The 17,626-nt window shown below is 38.0% G+C and overlaps 1 non-coding gene and 1 pseudogene across 1 annotated transcript; one reads left to right on the top strand and one right to left on the bottom strand.

Moving 5' to 3' along the window:
• The first annotated feature begins 5,570 nt into the window (after positions 1-5,570).
• Positions 5,571-5,680, top strand: LOC147950440 (small nucleolar RNA R71). Its single transcript, XR_015565540.1, has one exon. It is a non-coding gene; the product is annotated as a small nucleolar RNA R71 (small nucleolar RNA).
• An 8,120-nt stretch (positions 5,681-13,800) lies between these two features.
• On the bottom strand, positions 13,801-16,777 carry LOC104708024 (uncharacterized; annotated as a pseudogene).
• Between the last annotated feature and the right edge of the window lie 849 nt (positions 16,778-17,626).

Raw genomic sequence — 17,626 nt, 5'->3', positions numbered from 1 at the left:
TAATAATTATTATATGTCATTAAAATTTATTTATAACACTTTATTATTTGTTATCAATAATCAATTAAAAATATCTTTTTTCTCCATATTATCCATTTAAAACCAAATTAATAGTGTCATATGTGAATTGTATTCTCCATATTATATTGGTTTGAATAAGTATGGAAAGTCTGGAATAATACTATTCAAAACATAGAAAATATAAATAATTTAGTTATTCATTTACTTTTGATGACCTATGAAGTGAAGATATTAATTGTAGTAAATTAATGTGAATAATCTAAAACATTAATAATAATTTAAAAGTAAAAGATGATCCATGTCAAGTAGTAGAAGTGCCAAATATGAAAAAGTTATAGAGTAGACCCCCTCATATTATCTAAGATTTTTTTATCCAAAAACTATCCCCTATATATTAATAGAGAAGCATTCTAAACAAAGTGTTGATGTGTCGTCGTTAGAGAGCTCGAGACACTACTGAATTTATTGCTCTCATTTTTATGGATATTTACACATAATTGCTATTGAATGATAAAGGAATATTCCTTTTCAGTTAATTAAAAAATCAAACATTTTAATTTTAAAATATATTTTTATAACAGATTTAATTATTATATCATTATTAGATCTAAAACATTTTTAAAAACCTAAATTATTCACCTATTCAAAAAAAAACTGATTAATATTCACATATTTAAATTTTCCAAAATAAAATTATCACAATAATCATTATTGTAGCCTTATAGGCAATGTAATTATTTAATACTATTGGTATAATATTTCACAGGTGAAACATATTCTTACAAAAAGAAAATTAAACAAAATAAATAATCTTGCGTAGATTGAAGAAAGAGCGGATGATATATATAGTTGATACATAGTAGTTTGATCTAAGCATAATCTCACGGGTTATATATTTGGTTATTACAAAAACAAATTTTAGATTTTCGATAATAACTTTAAACACTCATATTATTTGTATAGATTTATCCCGCATATAGTGCGGGTTGTTACCTAGTCTATAATAGTATTTTTGCAGCATTTTTCACAAATAAATACTCATTTTATAAACAATTACCATTGAATGCTAATACATTTAATATTAGTTACCAAAATTTCAAAATCAATAACAGGTAAAATTTGAAAGGATAAAGAAATCTTTCTACCTAACTCAAACATATAAATATATGATTCACTTTCACTTTTATTTGAATATATATTTAGATTATTTTAAATTATTATATAATACATAAGAACAAATTTTAGGAATACCCTTTTTGGTATACCCCTTTCAAAAATATCATTTTTGAACATTTTCATTTTAACCCTCTTTTACATAGTTACAATATGTTTTCTTTATTTTTTAAAAATTTTTTAGGTTTAGGTTCTCTATTTTACATTTAGGATATAATATTGAGATGTTAGGGTTTAGGACTTAGAATTTAGTTGTTTTATACAAAGAAAAGGGGTATTGTTGAAAATCGACAATATGAAAGGATATTTTTAAAAAGTGACATAGGAAAATGAGTATTTTTGAAAATCACTCAATAAAATTTTTGTTTTTCTGCATATGATGTAATTCAATTTTTTCAATACGGACATATATCCCATATGGGTACTATAACCCATATCGCTTAAAAAATTATGCAATTATTCAGAGTCATACTATAAAATAGACCAAAATGATTTAGAATATGAATTAGTAGAAAGTTTGATTTATTAGGCATTTAAATTAAAAATTATTTGCTTTATTTTGGTTATTTATTTTAAGGTACTTAATCTTTATAAAAGGTATTTAATCTTTATAAGAAATTTAAATTTTATAAATATTTCAACAATTAAATAGGTTAAAATTTATAAAACCATTTAAATATTAATAATCTATTTAAACTTTTAGGAAGTTTCAAATATGATATATATTTAAACTTTATAAGAAGTCTAAGTATTATATGTATTTAAAATTTATAATAAACACCAATCTTATAAAATTTAAATGATTAAAATCTTAATAAATATCACCCTAATTCGATCTAATCTTTATAATACAAAAATAAACATTAGAAATTAAGATGATATACTGCAAGTTAAAATATCTCGAGACATGGTTATATGGCGGGAAAAGTTTCATCATATTGATATAAATTAAAATATTATTCATTCGGTGCTACACGACTAAAACATCATTTCATCTTTTTGTTAACTATCGATATTAGAGAAATATACATATTTAATTAAGTTAATTAAATTTATATTATATAAAAACAAATTATTTTGCAGTATGATGTGAGTTTAAACCATAAAATTAACAATTATTATACAATTATAACAATAAACAAAGCAAATAGAATTTAACAAACAAATACAAATTTTCATTTTAATTTTTTTATAAATAATTTGTCTGCATTGTACTACGGGTCCTAATCTAGTAAAGATATATAAGATTTTTGATTAATAAATTGAAGATATTAATTATGGTAAAATAATCTGAATAGTTTAAAACATTAGTAATAATTTAAGGGAAAAAATGATACATGTCAAGTAGTTAGTAGTACAAAGTGCCAAAGTTATAGAGTAAACCCTCTCATATTAAGAGAATTTTAACTATCAAAGTACAAAGTGCCAAAGTTATAGAGCAAAAACATATTTTTAACCATCAAAATATCGTTAGATATAACTTTAAAGAATTTTACTAACATTATAAACCACCATGAAAGAAGATGGAACAGTAATGTGTTGAGAACTCTTTGTGATCTGTCGGATCTGATTGTTATATATATCTTCTGTATATATCAAGAAATATACATTCACAATTGTAGTTTTTTGCAATTTTTCAGAGAAAGTAAGTGAGTTGTTCCTTTTTCCTTGAGCCTCCTTCACCATACAAATCATTGTTTTGCTTTAGCTCATTCATTCATGCTCCCTATGATGCAAAATGGTTCAGCTTAAGGGATCTATTTTGTAGCTTAATCAAGGAAACAAGGGTTTTTCTGAGACCTACTTCGCTGAATCAAGAGATTAGGAAGAATCTCTTGAGACCGACTTCTTGTTTTGATGACAGAATCAAATCAACACAAGGAAAAGGAGAGAAACTCTCTGTTTTTAAATTTATCAAAAGCTGCGTACAAAGAAGAGAAGCTAAACGCTTAAATAGACAAAGGGCAAAGCCGCTAGTCCTAGATAAGATCTAAACACTGTGAACTTACCGTAACAGAATAATAGAAATAACTAACAAAAGGAAAAGTTTTAGTTAGTTAAAGAAAATGGGAAGAGGAAGCTTCTAGGATATTGCATCAGGTCCCTCCTGGTGAGAAAGATTCCACCCCAAATCTGGAACTGGATCAGGAGGAACGTAGCGAGACATGTATTTCACATTGAAGACATCAGACGTGTTGATACCAGCGGGAAGACTGAACCTATTCGCATTGTCGTTGATACGTTCAAGAACTTCAAAGTGGTCCAAGCTTCTTTGCTTTGAGTTTGTTAAATGCACGTAATGGCATACGATCCTTTGTTAGAACAACCCAAACCATATTACCAACTTCAAAAATCAGACAACGACGATGTAAATCCGCATCAGCTTTGTACTCTCGGTAGACGCTTCCAAATTGGTTTTAAAGAGATCATGAATGAGAGAAATTTCAGTAACAAAGTCAGCAGAGACATTATGAATGCGAGTTTGAGCAGGAAGAGTAGAAAGATCAGCCGGACCTCCTGGAACGATGCCATAGATAACTTAAAATGGACTGAATCCCGAACTTCTAATTCAAGCATGGTTATGCACAAATTCAGCTTAAGGGAGCTTGGAATCACCAACCAGAGCTCGCAAGATATTTCCAAGTGACTGGTTAACAACTTTTATTTGGCCGTCAGACTGTGGATGGTAAGCAGAACTCATGTCAAGACTTGTATCTAGAAGATTCCACAATGATCTCCAAAAATGACTCAGAAAATGTGAATCACGGTCAGAAACAATTGATGAAGGAAGACCATGTAAACAGTATATCTCTCGAAAGAAGAGTGTAGCAACCTGAACTACATCTGTTGTACGCTTGCAGGGTATGAAATGAACCGTTTAAGAAAAACGATCAACCACAACAAAAATGGATTCAAAGCCATGTTGGATTCGTAGAAGACCCATTATGAAATCCATGCTTATATCTATCCAAGTCTGAGTTGGAATAGGAAATGGCATATAAAGACCTGCATTAGTAGCTTGTCCCTTAGACTTTTGACTCACAACATACCGCTTAACGAAACATTCAACATCACACCGCAAGCTTGGCCAAAAATACGAAAAAGTCACGAGCTGAAGCGTGCGGTCCCGTCTCACATGACCTTCATTATGAAGTTATGCAATAAGCTGGATACGAAGGCTACAATCTAGAATGCGAAGACGAGAACCACAAAACAAGAAGCCCTCATGTAACGTAAATCCGATGATAAACCTGCTGTAACTGATTCCAAAACGCGACCAAAAATGGGTCTGTTGGGTATAAATCAGCAAAGGTAAAAAAAATACTCTTCATGTACTTCCTTAGAGGGGGAATCATAGCACAAGCTTCAACAAAAGGTAGTCTTACCGATAATTGCCCGACAAGCTCCTTGAGTTTGGCTTTCTCTTTTTCTTTCTTAGAAACTTTAGTAGGGTATGGTACCTTGGGTTGATAAATGTGCGTAGGAGGTGGAACGAGAGGTGGAGTGTCCTTGGTGATCTCCTCGTGGGTAAGCTCTTCCCTTTCCTTCTCCCCTATGGTTCCTTCTTCTTCTTCGATGGGGATAACTTCTGGTGTTCGATCTTTCTCCAAGTAACCTTCCGGGTATTCTGGTTCTTTGTAGGCTGTTCCGCTCCTCAACGTTATAGCTTTCAAGTTTGCAAGGTTAAGCATCTGCTCATTGGTTTCCAAAACGGACTCCTTGTATTTTTCAAGAATGAAAATGTTTTCCTTATTCTGCTTCTCAAGGTCATTGAACTTGATTGTAAGGGATGTCATCTTGTCGTTTAGATCCTTGTACATATCGCTCATCTTCAAATTGATGTCTTCTGTATAAGCTTGCATGTTGACTTCAATTTCTAGTATCCAATCTCTCAAGTCAGGGCCTTGATCTCTCGTGGTTGGATTAGGAAATCCTCTTTGAAAACCTTGAAAGTCGGTAAATGTAGCTCTTTGTCGGAAATTGCCTCGGTTGAATTGATGTCCTTGATCTTTGTAATTTCGGTTATAAAACCTCCCTTGGTAGTTGCTTCTAGCTCCAATGTAATTCAACTCTTCTTTTTCATCACAAAATTCTTCCTCATCTTCGAACGTGTTGTCTCCTTTCTGAATTGTGCTTGATAATGAAACTCATCGTTTCTTTGAGCTGTCTAATATCCGAGGCCTCATCAGAATTTTTTTCCATGTCCGAAGGGGGTCGAGCGGTAGTTGTTGTCACTCTTAGCTAGATTGCATATCAAAGAACGAGCATCCTCAATCGTTTTTGTGGCGAAATTACCGTTACTTGCTATGTCTAGAGATAGCTGGTTTTTAGGGTCAACTCCTTCATAAAATTTGTTCATCAAGCCACCATCTGTAAAACCATGATGAGGGCAGTCCCTCACATATGCTCTGAAGCGCTCCAAAGCTTCACTAAATGATTTAGTTTTTTCTTGTCTAAATCCTTGAATCTTACTCCTCAAGAGGTTGGAGCGAGATCTGGTGTTAAAGTGATTCAGAAAAGCGGCCTTACACTCCTCCCAAGTTGTAAGCGATGCTGGAGGCAGAGACTTCAACCATCTACTTGCCTTATCTTGAAGGGAAAACGAGAAAAGTTTGCACATCGAGTATTCCTGAGACTCCTTGGATGTGGCAGTTACTCCACATATTTCTTCAAATTGTTCAATGTGGTCTATTGGGTGCTCCGTGCTAAAACCATGGAATTGGTTTTGCTTCACTAAGGTGATAATTTGAGGGCTTATTTTATAATGATCTTGTGGCGGTCTTGTAGGTTGAATCGAGGACCGGTCTTGAATGTGTTGATAAGGGGTATCAAATTCAGCAATGGTTTGAACGAATGGATCAAGCTGATCCTGCTCACGAACATCATCATGTTCTCGGACGTGCTCTCCATCATTCATAGCAGCTCCTTGACCGTCCCTCCCAGGTGGAGGATCGTTAAGGTTGTGGTTCTGGTTCTCCATTGAGCTAACTCTAGAGCTCCTGAAAATTAAAAAGAAAATATCAAAGTAAACTGAAATATAAATGCAAAACTAAAGTTTAAAAAAAAAAAAAAATCCTAGACGATAATCCTAGTCTTAAACTCGAAAGTGACCTAAAAGGTCCCCGGGAACGGCGCCAAAAAGCTTGATGTGTGTGGAATTTCACTTCAATCTTTTACCTCAAAAGACCACACGAAATACTGCAAGTGCACAGTTGATCGGTAGTAGTATGTAAGGATCAATCCCACATAGACGAATAAATCAGGTTAAGAGTTTGTTTAGAGAGGACTATGGCTAAGAAAATAATAAGATTGGGGTTTTGGTTGGGTTTATAACTAAAGAAACCAATAACTAAATGTGAACGGGCTAAGAAAATATAAATGGACGGAATGTTGGGCTGTAAGGAATTCTTAGGGTATCATGCACCGGTCTAAGCCTAAAGGGATTAGGTATGGAAATTCTACGGTTAAACGTTCATGGACTACGAAACACGAAAGAACAGGAGATAAGCTAGTCGCTAGTCACCTATCTAAAGTCTATACACTCCTTTACTCAACTCTCGCAGGCAATGACGCATATATCCTAGCAATTAAAGCAAGTTCGATTCTAATCCGTAAAGGCCTATAACTCAACTGACGCAGGTTATAACACGATACTTGTCTAGGTTATTGCGAGCGAGTTTACAACACTTATGATGTGTAAAACGCCTATGATCAATCACTAGTTAGCTAATCAAGCAATATGCATTAAGAATGAACCTAGAACAAAGAACTAAGAATGAACTAAACCAGATCTAAACACCTTTAAACAAACGATAACATGAATCCCCTTTGAAACCCTATTACCCAACAAGTAAAATACTCACACATACTCATGCAATTCAAAACCATATGAATAGAATATTGCATATAAGATTAGAAGTATGAGAAAAGGGTTTAGAGATCTTCTCTGTGATACAAAGTAGATGATTCTTCTTCCTTAAACAGTAGGAAAACGAAAATAAGAAAACTAGAAAGAGATTTGGTGACTTCAAAGGCAATCGGTGATGAATTCCAAGAGAGCAGTAGAACGAAACTTCGACGGCTGAGTAGAGGTCTAGGTACGTCTCTAGGGCTGCTTCTGGAGGCGTGGATGAGTAGTTAAGAGGCAGAGGGAAAAATACCAAGGAAGCACACCTTGAAACCCTAGGTCTTAAGAGTATTTATAGGGTTTTGTCTTGGATTAGGGTTTGTAAGGTTAGAAACGTCTTTTCTTCTTGAGTGCAGGACAAGGGGCGGCGAAATAGGCTTCTGGACCGTGGAGGAGGCTTGGACTGGGCCGCCGTGATGGTCGCTGGTCAGGCCTTGGACAAAAGCCATCCGTAGGTCGGTTCTTCTTAAGTCGGTTTATAACATGTCTTGATAAATCGGGCATACCTTTCGGATGATGCATGGATTGACTTGGTTCCACTTCGAGGAGAAAGATGACTCTTCCAGCTTTACATTGACTTGCAACCACCGGCATTGGAAAGATAACTCGATTTCCGACAACTCGGATGAAGAACGCTGAAGCTGAATCGCAATGGAAGATCTTCATTCCAATGGATCTTTGAGAAGCTCGTTATGAATCCGACAGAGTACTCGACCGTGTGCCTGCTCGAGTGGTATGGTCGAGTGCCTTCTTTTCCATTCCTGATACATACAATCCTCTTGTTTATCTCCAGAAATAACACCAAGTCCTTCCTTACCCTTTTAGAGCTCAATAACACCTAATAATACTCAAAATGCACAAATGTATGCAATGCATGCTTCTAGACATCCTAAATGCATATTTGGACATAAATGGCTATAAAACCTAAGGAATCACTTCTATATGATGAAAAACATGAACTAAACAAGGCATTAAATATGGTAAAATATTGTGACATCAAGAACACCCTTCCAAGCAAGAATGATGAGCACAACTCTGAGTTGACAACGAACCGTGGTAATCCTTGAGTTAGCTCGTTCTGCATCATTGACTTCAGAGTCTCAGAGCTTATATGTCCCAACCTTGCATGCCACCGACTTGATTCACTCATGGTTTTAGTGAATAAGCTTGTAGTGTTCTTTATTCCCATGATCACCTTTTATAGACTGTTCTTGGACCTTTCAGATTTAACAAGTAGCTTTCCTTGTCGATCATGCATTGTTAGATGTTTTACTCTTATCCTTATGTCACATCCTGCTTCTGCTGCTTGTCCGAGACTGATGATGTTATTCTTGAGCTCCAGAATAAATTATACATCCAACAACATCCTTCTTGGTCTCCATTGATGTCTATGAACGAGATAGTTCCTTTTCCTTTGATGTCACTCCTGGAATCATCACCAAATCTTACCTTTCCTGTGATAGTCTCATCAATATCTTCGAAATATCGCTTATCACTCATCATGTGGTTACTGGCTCCGTTGTCAAGGTACCACACATTCTCTCCGCTTATGTTTGCTTCGAATTTACTTGGTTTTCAGTGTTTCTCATTCAAATAAACAACCTCGTGTATCATAAGGGCATCTGCTTCTTGTGTTTCACTATTACTATCAGCTTCATGAATCTCTTGTAGTTTCAACAAACGATCTGGACAGCTTGAGGCGTAGTGGCCAGTCTTTTCACACCGAAAACATATGATCTTTGATATGTCTCTTCCACCATTAGACCTTAAACGGCCTCTTCCTCGAAAACCAAAACGTCCTCCTCATCCTCTGTATCGAAAATATCTACTGTAGTCACGGTTTTGTTGAGCTTCCATGGTTGTATACATTAGCTTGTTTTGATCCTCTTGTACTGCCTCCTCCTCAGAGATTCTCTCTTCTTATGCTTTCATTCGACCAACAATGTCTTCAATGCTGGTCTTGTTAAGATCAAGAACTTGTTCTAATGACGCCACCATGTGAATATACTTCGACTGAGGAAGATACTTGAGAAATGTTTTCACGATCTTGGATTCCTCAATGCTTTCTTCGAGTGCTGCTGCCTTTGAGACATCAAAGAAGCTTACGCCAATGACGCCGAGTTCGAAGATTGCTTCAAGAACCACGGCAAGGGCATATTCACCAAGTTCTACGTGCATGAAGTTTTTCTGTTTTGGGGCCGGCGCCTTTGCATCCCTACCGGCTCGATTCATGACTTGTTGATCCGAGAAACACATAGTGGAGGCTTGTCCGGTCATTTTGGTATCACTAAGACTTTGGCCGTGCTCCAAGAACACTTTTATTGGCGAAAGATGCAAAGCATGGTGGAGAAGCATTGTGGACATTGTGTAGTGTGCCGAGCGTAAAAAGTCAACTACCCACCCTCACGGCCTATACACGCCACTTCCAGTGTCGACAGGACCGTGGATCGACCTATCGATGGATTTTGTCCTCGGCTTACCACCTTTACACCATAAGGACAGCTTGATGGTTGTGGTAGATTGCTTCTCGAAAATGATGCACTTCATCCCGTGCAATAAGAACCACGACGCGGTGCAACTGGCCAATCTCTTCTTCAGTCAAGTGATCCGACTCCATGGTTTACCACGAACCATTATTTCGGATCGAGACCCGAAGTTCCTCGACCATTTCTGGAGAACCCTATGGAAGAAGCTTGGTACCAAATTGTTGTACTCCACCGCCGCGCACCTGCAGACCGACGGCCAAACCGAAGTCTTGAACCGATCTATCGGAGCTTTAATACGGACATCGATCGCAAGCAACAAAGGATCATGGCTAGAGTGCATCCCACTCATCGAGTTCACATACAATCAAGCCATTCATTCGGCCACCAAGAAGTCTCCTTTTGAGGTCGCCTATGGGTTCAAGCCTCTTACGCCGATGGATCTCCTACCATTGCCACCGGACGAGGTCGAGAGTCAAGACGGAGTCGCAAGAGCTGAGTTAGTCAAGCAGCTTCATGAGGAGGTTCGAGCAAACATAGAGAGGAGGACTGAACAATATGCGCGCTTCTTGAACCGCGGACACAAGCCTATGTTATTCAAGCCAGGAGATTGGGTTTGGCTGCACCTAAGGCCGGAGCGATTCACACAAAAGAGGAAGGACAAGCTTACCCACGCAGCGACGGACCGTTCCGAGTCATTGAGAAGATCAACGACAACGCCTATCGTCTTGAACTGCCAGGTGAGTACAATACTTCAACCTCATTCAACGTTACTGATCTCGTTCCGTTTGACGCAGGTGACGACGAAGAAGTTTTGGAGACAAAACCTTCTCAAGGGGGAGGGAATGATGTGAGCACGGGACCAGACTCGCAGCCAGGGACGCACGTACCAGACCAAGACGCCGAGGACGCGACCGAGACGCTTGCACCACTCGCGGGACAACAGCCAGCTAATACACCAGAGATCACTCCGGGAGCTACAACGCGATCCAATAGCTCGTCCAAGGCCACAAGACAGAAGATCAACTGGTTTGTGCAAGGATTCATTCAAGGAAGCGACCCGGCCAAAGAAGTCCAAGTGGAGACCGTTCGCATGGCCTTCATCCTTATCCAAGGATGAAGGCGACAAAGTCGTTAGGGTAAGGACTCGTACTCTTTTTCCTTACTCCGAGTTTGTCCCATGAGGTTTACCGGAGAAGGTTTTAATGAGGCGACGAGTCGTAACACAAACCCTTCCACGTTTTGAAAGCCAATGACGTGGTTCCCGTGCCAAGTCCGAAGACGTGTTATCCTTTACTTAAAGCTTTGCGTTTTGAACATTGTTCTAGACTTTTCCTTTTGTAACATTAAGTAGTGTGACGTGTGTGGTTATGTTTAAACCACTTAGAAGAGTGACGTGTTCTCTTTCAAAAGGAACACGTCAAGGGCAACGTGTGCGGACCATTACGAGTCCGCGTGTCCCTAGTCTCCTCTAAACCTAGCACTATTTAAACCCTCTCTTATTTCTTGTAAAGGCAGACTTGATTGAAATAAAAACTTTCTTTTCAAAGAGTGAATCTTTGTATCTTGTCTCACCCTCTCCTTAGAATTAGTCCGGGACTATCTATTGAGAAACCCTAGCCGATCTCGAACCGAGTTCGCTATCGACTAGTCCGACCGTATCGTGAGAAGAGCCAGCCCTCGCATGTCGTCATTCAATCCACCTTCGTTCCATTTACCCTAGTAGAACCATCATTTTGTTCGCTAGCCGCTTCCTAACCTTGACAGCCGTTCCGCATCGATCCGTCCCTCCGCCCCAAGTTGTGACCTTCATCCCAACTCGCGATTCACCCGTTTGTTTTCTTTCAAACTTTGTTTCCATCGTTTGTTTTCCCTCTACTCTCGTTCTACCAAGCTTGGCCCGAGTAAAGTTGCTTTTAACCCAAGCATCCCAAAGACAAGCCGTTTTGTCCGTTCCGTAAGACGACCGGTGCTTGCATCAGTGTCGGTCGAGACCAAGGAGGTAGTGTCGATCAACACCAAGGTGGTGTCGGTCGACACCTATTTCTGTCAGCAGCGGATGATGTTTGTTTTGCCTAGTTTGTTTGTGTTTGGTTGTTTGTTGTTAAGCATTGGTTTCTCAGTTGCTTGTGTGTATAGCCTAGTAGATGGGAGGATTCCCTCACTAAGTATTTGTGATAATACTTACGCATCTCAATTGTTGTTTGCTGTGTGCAGGTATGTGGCGTGGAATCATGGCGATGAGGAGGAGGATGATCGAGGGTCTCGTTTGTGTGTTGTTGGTTATATTGTTTATGTTGGAACCTTGGATATAGTTATGCTAGGTTGTTGGATAGGATGATTAGAAGTGTTATGTATTGATAATGTATTAGTTTTGTATTATTGGTATGTTTCCGATGTGCTTAATGGTTATTGCTGGTTTAATGATAAGTTGTGGTTTGGGTTGGTTAATTAAGTATTATGGGATGCTTAATTATGAATTGTATTTATTAAAAAAAAAAATGGGTCTGGTTGTTTCAGATTTTCCATTGTAGCCGGAAGTGGATTAAGGAGATTCATGAGGGTTCAATCTCAGATTTTTCTATTGTGACTGGATGTGGATTTAGGAGATTGATGGGGGTTCAATCTCAGGTTTCAGGTTGAGATCGGGTACGGGATCTCGGGATTGATGGGTGTTCAATCTCGGGGTTTCTGTTTGTGAACCGGGAGGGTCAGGTGGATGCTGGTCGGGGGGACCAAAGTTATGATGGTTGAGAGAGTCTGGTTTGAGTTGACCGGTAGATTCTGGTTTGGTTTGACCGATGGGGTCTGATTGTGTTGACTAGTAGGGTCAGGGTGGTTTGGACCAGTGGTGTCCTGGTTGCGGTAGACAAGATGGTTGGATGGTGCAAACCGTTGCGATGGTTGTTTGATGAGTATTGCAGATGAGTGGCAGTGTGTTCAGATCCGAGGACGAATCTTTTGTTAGAGGGGGAGAATTGTGACATCCGTGAACCTAAATTGGGGATTTTGGGGATGGGTGTCGATCGACACCAGGGTAGTGTCGATCGACACCAGCTTTTCTGGTTCAACCAGATTGTTTAATTCGTCGATTTGGGCCTGTTTGTTTTTGGTGGTGTTACGCCGTTTGGGACAGAGAGAAAAGGAGAGGAGGTGTTCTTGAGGTTTTTGGGAGAAATTGTGGGATTTCTAGGCTTGTGGGATGAGATATGTTCTTGTGGAGTGGACAGCTAGAGCTAAGGACGAAGGTTAAGCTTCCTAAGGTGTTGGATTCGTCATCTTTTGGTCAGAATCTTCCTGTAAAGAGGTGAGTGCATGACCATGACTTATCTAAGCCTGAGAATCCTTTGTTTTGCTTGTTTTGTTGTTGTTTGTGTTGTATTTTTGTGTCTTTGTGGTTGGATGTTGGATTCTATGAGTTTCTAGGAGTTTTTGATGAGTTTCGGACGGTTTGGAGGATTTGGGAAGTGGATCTTCGACTTTTGGCTTCATGCAGAAACGAGTTGCAGAGTCGGTGTCGATCGACACCAAGTAGGTGTCTGTCGACACCCTTTTCTGTCAGCAGCGGCTGATGTCTGTTTTGCCTGGTTTGTTTGTGTTTGGTTGTTTTTTGTTAAGCATTGGTTTCTCAGTTGCTTGTGTGTATAACCTAGTATATGGGAGGATTGCCTCACTACGTATTTGTGATAATACTTACGCATCTCAATTGTTGTTTGCTGTGTGCAGGTATGTGACGAGGAATCATGGCGATGAGGAGGAGGATGATCTAGGGTCTCGTTTGTGTGTTGTTGGTTATATTGTTTATGTTGGAACCTTGGATAGAGTTATGCTAGGTTGTTGGATAGGATGATTAGGAGTGTTATTGTATTGATGATGTATTAGTTTTGTATTATTGGTATGTTTCCGTTGTGCTTAATGGTTATTGCTGGTTTAATGATGAGTTGTGGTTTGGGTTGGTTAAATAAGTATTATGGGGTGCTTAATTATGTATTGTATTTATTAAAAAAAAACGGGTCTGGTTGTTTCAAGTACTAAAATGATAAACAAGAATACCAGTCATCAAGATACAACCTAAGCTATCCAGTCAATATGCAAAACATGATCATGAAACTAACAATATGTGGCAAGAAAACTAGTCATCCAACTACAAGCTAAGCTAACCAGTCATTAATCAAAACATGATCATGAAGCCAATCTGTGCCAAGAAACCATTCATCAAGCTACAAGATAAGCTAACAATCTGGTCCAAGAAGACCAGCCATCAAGCTACAAGATAAGCTAACAAGTCATCAAGCAAAACATTATCATGAACCTACCAAGCTAATCAGTCCATTTAACAAGCTGTATAACAAATAATCAAGAAGACAAGTTGCATCTGGAAACCTTTATTTTAAGCCATTGTGCAAGCTGCTCAGTATGGTTTTTCCATAACAAAGTTTCATTTTTAGCACATCGAGCATCATTAGCTTTTAATTCTTCCAAATGCATCCTGATTTTACATTAAACAATAGTTTTGAGAATGAAATTATAATAATAATTAGTAGATAAAACATAAAGGGTTGCCTCTTACTCTATATAAGGATCCAAAGATGCCATGTTCATTAGCACATAGCGATGTGCAGTGTCTCTATCTTTATCTGATAGGGTAACTTCTATACCCTTCTGCAGAGGTCGACCTTCAACCATGCTTCTATCAGCCTCAATATCTTCATTGCGATTAACTGTTTCTTGAACTGGTACTGAATCTTTAAGGAACAATAAACAAAATGCAACTCATTCTCCAGCTAAATACCCCTCAGCCATACATGCTTCTGGCCTTGCATGATTCTTAACAAAAGCCTTAAGTGTTTTCATGTACCTATAACTCAGTCAAGAAATGAATATTAGTTGAACATAATTGCAGGAAATACATATATTGAAGCAAATGAGTACATCAAACCTTTCGAAGGAATACATCCAGTGGAAGTGTACTGGTCCTCCCAAACGTGCCTCTTTTGATAGATGAATTCGAAGGTGGAACATGATATCAAAAAGGGATGGAGGGAAGAAGCGCTCCAGTTGACACATTGTTTCGACAAAATCTGTCTCCATTGTCATTAGTTTCTCCGGGTCGATGATGCGTTGACACAACCTGTTGAAGAAACTGCATAATCTATTGATGGCAATCCTAGGACCCTTATGTAACAACCCTCTTAATGCAGCCGGTAACAAGTTCTGTACTAGGACATGATGATCATGCGACTTTAAACTACCTATATTTGGAGGGTTAACTGAAATACTATTCACAATATTACCACAATAACCATCAGGACCTCTAAACTCAGATAACCTTTGGCAGAAAATGGTGTTTTCTTTCTTGGATAACCAATAGGCTGGTGGAGGTAAGTATGTTTTCTTTCCCCTGACCTCTGTGTGCAAGTGATTTCTGATTCCAATATCTTCCAAGTCTTTTCTTGCTTTCGAACCATCTTTGGACTTAGCACTTTGCATCAAGATTGACAATATAGCATCCGACACAATTTTTTCTACGTGCATAACATCAATATTATGACGAACAAGAAAATCCTAACACATTAAGGAATAAACTGTTAGGCTAGCTTATTCAGATCCAATAAGAGAATATAGTTCAATTACTTTACTTTACCTTCTAGTAATGTAGTTCAAAGAATATTGATCTCTTCTTCCACCGCCATAGATCATTTGATTCTTCACACTCTTCTTCTTGATCCACTTCATCATCTTCCAACTCAGTTCTTTTTCTTTTAATTTCCTTGTGTAGTGGTTTTCCAAAACCATTCCTAAAAGCTTGTAGTGTCTCATATATTTCATCGCCAGTTTGTATCCTTTTGGCATTCCCTTCCTCAACAGTGTTGTCAAACCAAGCTTTTTTATATCGGTAACGATGGCCAGGAGGTAGTCTCTTTCTATACCCCATATAGACAAACTTACGGCTAAACTTAAGCCATCTGGAAGGTGTATCATTTCCACATACATTGCAGGCTTGTTTCTTCTTCACTTTACATCCATACAATGTTCCTAAGGCTGGATAGTCACTGATACTCCAAAGCAGCATGGCTCTAAGTGTGAAGTTCTCTTTCGCAAATGAGTCATAGACTTCAATACCCTCAGCCCACAAATCTTTTAAATCGTCTATCAGTGGTGCCAAGTAAACATCTATGTTATTCCCAGGAGCTGTTGGACCAGGGATCAACAAAGTCAACATTATATTTTCAGCCTTCATACACATAGTCAGAGGCGTGTTATAGTTCACCAACAACACTGTCCATGTGCTGTGATTGGTGTTTTGCATGCCGAAAGGGTTCAGCCCATCTGAAGAAATTCCAAGTCGAAGATTCCTTGGTTCAGCAGCAAAGTCTGGCCATGTAGCATTCACTTGTGCCCATGATATAGAATCAACGGGTGTCGCAATTGTACCATCTTCAGTGCCATTGGTATAGTGCCACCGCAAATCTTCGGCCATCTTTTTTGATCTAAACATCCTCATAAATCTGTCCTTGATTGGAAAATATCTAAGGACCTTTGCTGGAATCCCAACCTTTATCTCATTACTGTGCTTATCCTTCTCCCGTCTTGAAACTTTGCATCTTGGACAGCTATCTAACTTCTCAAACTCCTTCCTATATAGTATGCAATCATTCTTGCAATCATGAATATTTTCGTATCCGAAACAAAATATCTTCAGAAATTTTTTGATTGCAGCTAAACTCTTCGGAAGTACATTGTTTTCAGGTAGCATGTCCTGAATTAAATCCAACAGCTGATCAAAGTAGTTCTCTGACACACCACTCTTAACCTTGAATCTGTAAAGTCCCATAATTGTTGAAACCTTTGTGTATTTGACACAATCAGAGTACAATGGAGTTTCAGCTTCTCTTAACTTTTTCCTAAACTCAGTTTCCTCTACTGCTTCACCGTCGTTTGCCTCTAATGCTTCATCATCATTCCTTTGATTTGGTTCACCTTCACCCATAGAGAATCCTGTCTTAAACAAGTCAAATGCCTTTGTTTCATGTTGAGGACCACTGTCTTCTGTAGATGCTCTTTTTTCACCATGAATACTCCAACAGGAAGTCTTATACTTCTTATCCATACCCCTTATCACTATATGCTCAACAATTTCATCTATAGACTGATGGCATACATTGCGGCAATCTCTACATGGGCATAGCATTTCAGACAGATTGCCCAATCTTCTTGCTGATGAATTAGCAAATTTCGTTGCTCCTTCTAAGTACTCAATGTTGTTCCTACATTGTAAATTGGGAAAGAATTTAGATTTCCATTTGGCAGCGAAAATAATTTCGTTGGTTAATATAAGTAAGCTTGATTGAATTTATTGTATACCTTGGTAGCCAAATCCACGTCTTATCCATTTGGTCACGATGGAGATGGATCCGTTCTGAAACGATTTGGTGAACACAAAGGAATAGTTGGGGAAGTTTTGGTAAACCCTAAAGATGAGTTGTGTTCTGTAAGCTTGCGATCTTAGAGGTTAGTCACCATTAGCTAAGAACAATAACGGCTCAGATAAAAGTTAGCTAGACAGATCAACGGTGTAGGTTTCGCCAAGATTGCAATCTCAGAGGTTACTTCTTATTGGCTAAGAACAATTAACGGGCCAGATCAAAGTTAGCGAGACAGATCAACAGTGTACATTAATCATGTTTACAATAAGAAAGGACGGCTGAGATCATAGTCAGCGTTATCTAACGGTGTAGGATTCGTCCTATAATCTGGGAGGTTACTTCTCATTGGTTAAGAGTTGTTTTTTTCATTTTAAATCCGAAAATTATCATAGAAAAGAAATTATTATTTTTTTAAAATATCAATATAAGTATTTCAATGTTTAGAATATTATTTCTTATAATTATAAATTTTATAATTAAGAACAAATAATATAAGTTAGTATTCCAACACTAAGTCTTAGTTTAGGGTTTATGGTATAGGGTTTAGGATTTAGACTTTGGAGTTTAGTGTTTATGTTTTATACTTTAGGATTTAGAAATTTAACTATAATGTT

This window comes from Camelina sativa, chromosome 1 (assembly GCF_030686135.1).
Source record: "Camelina sativa cultivar CO46 ecotype springtype chromosome 1, ASM3068613v1".
Lineage (NCBI taxonomy): Eukaryota > Viridiplantae > Streptophyta > Magnoliopsida > Brassicales > Brassicaceae > Camelina > Camelina sativa.
The sequence above is the reverse complement of the archived record's forward strand: the minus strand, read 5'-3'. Positions and strand labels throughout refer to the sequence as shown.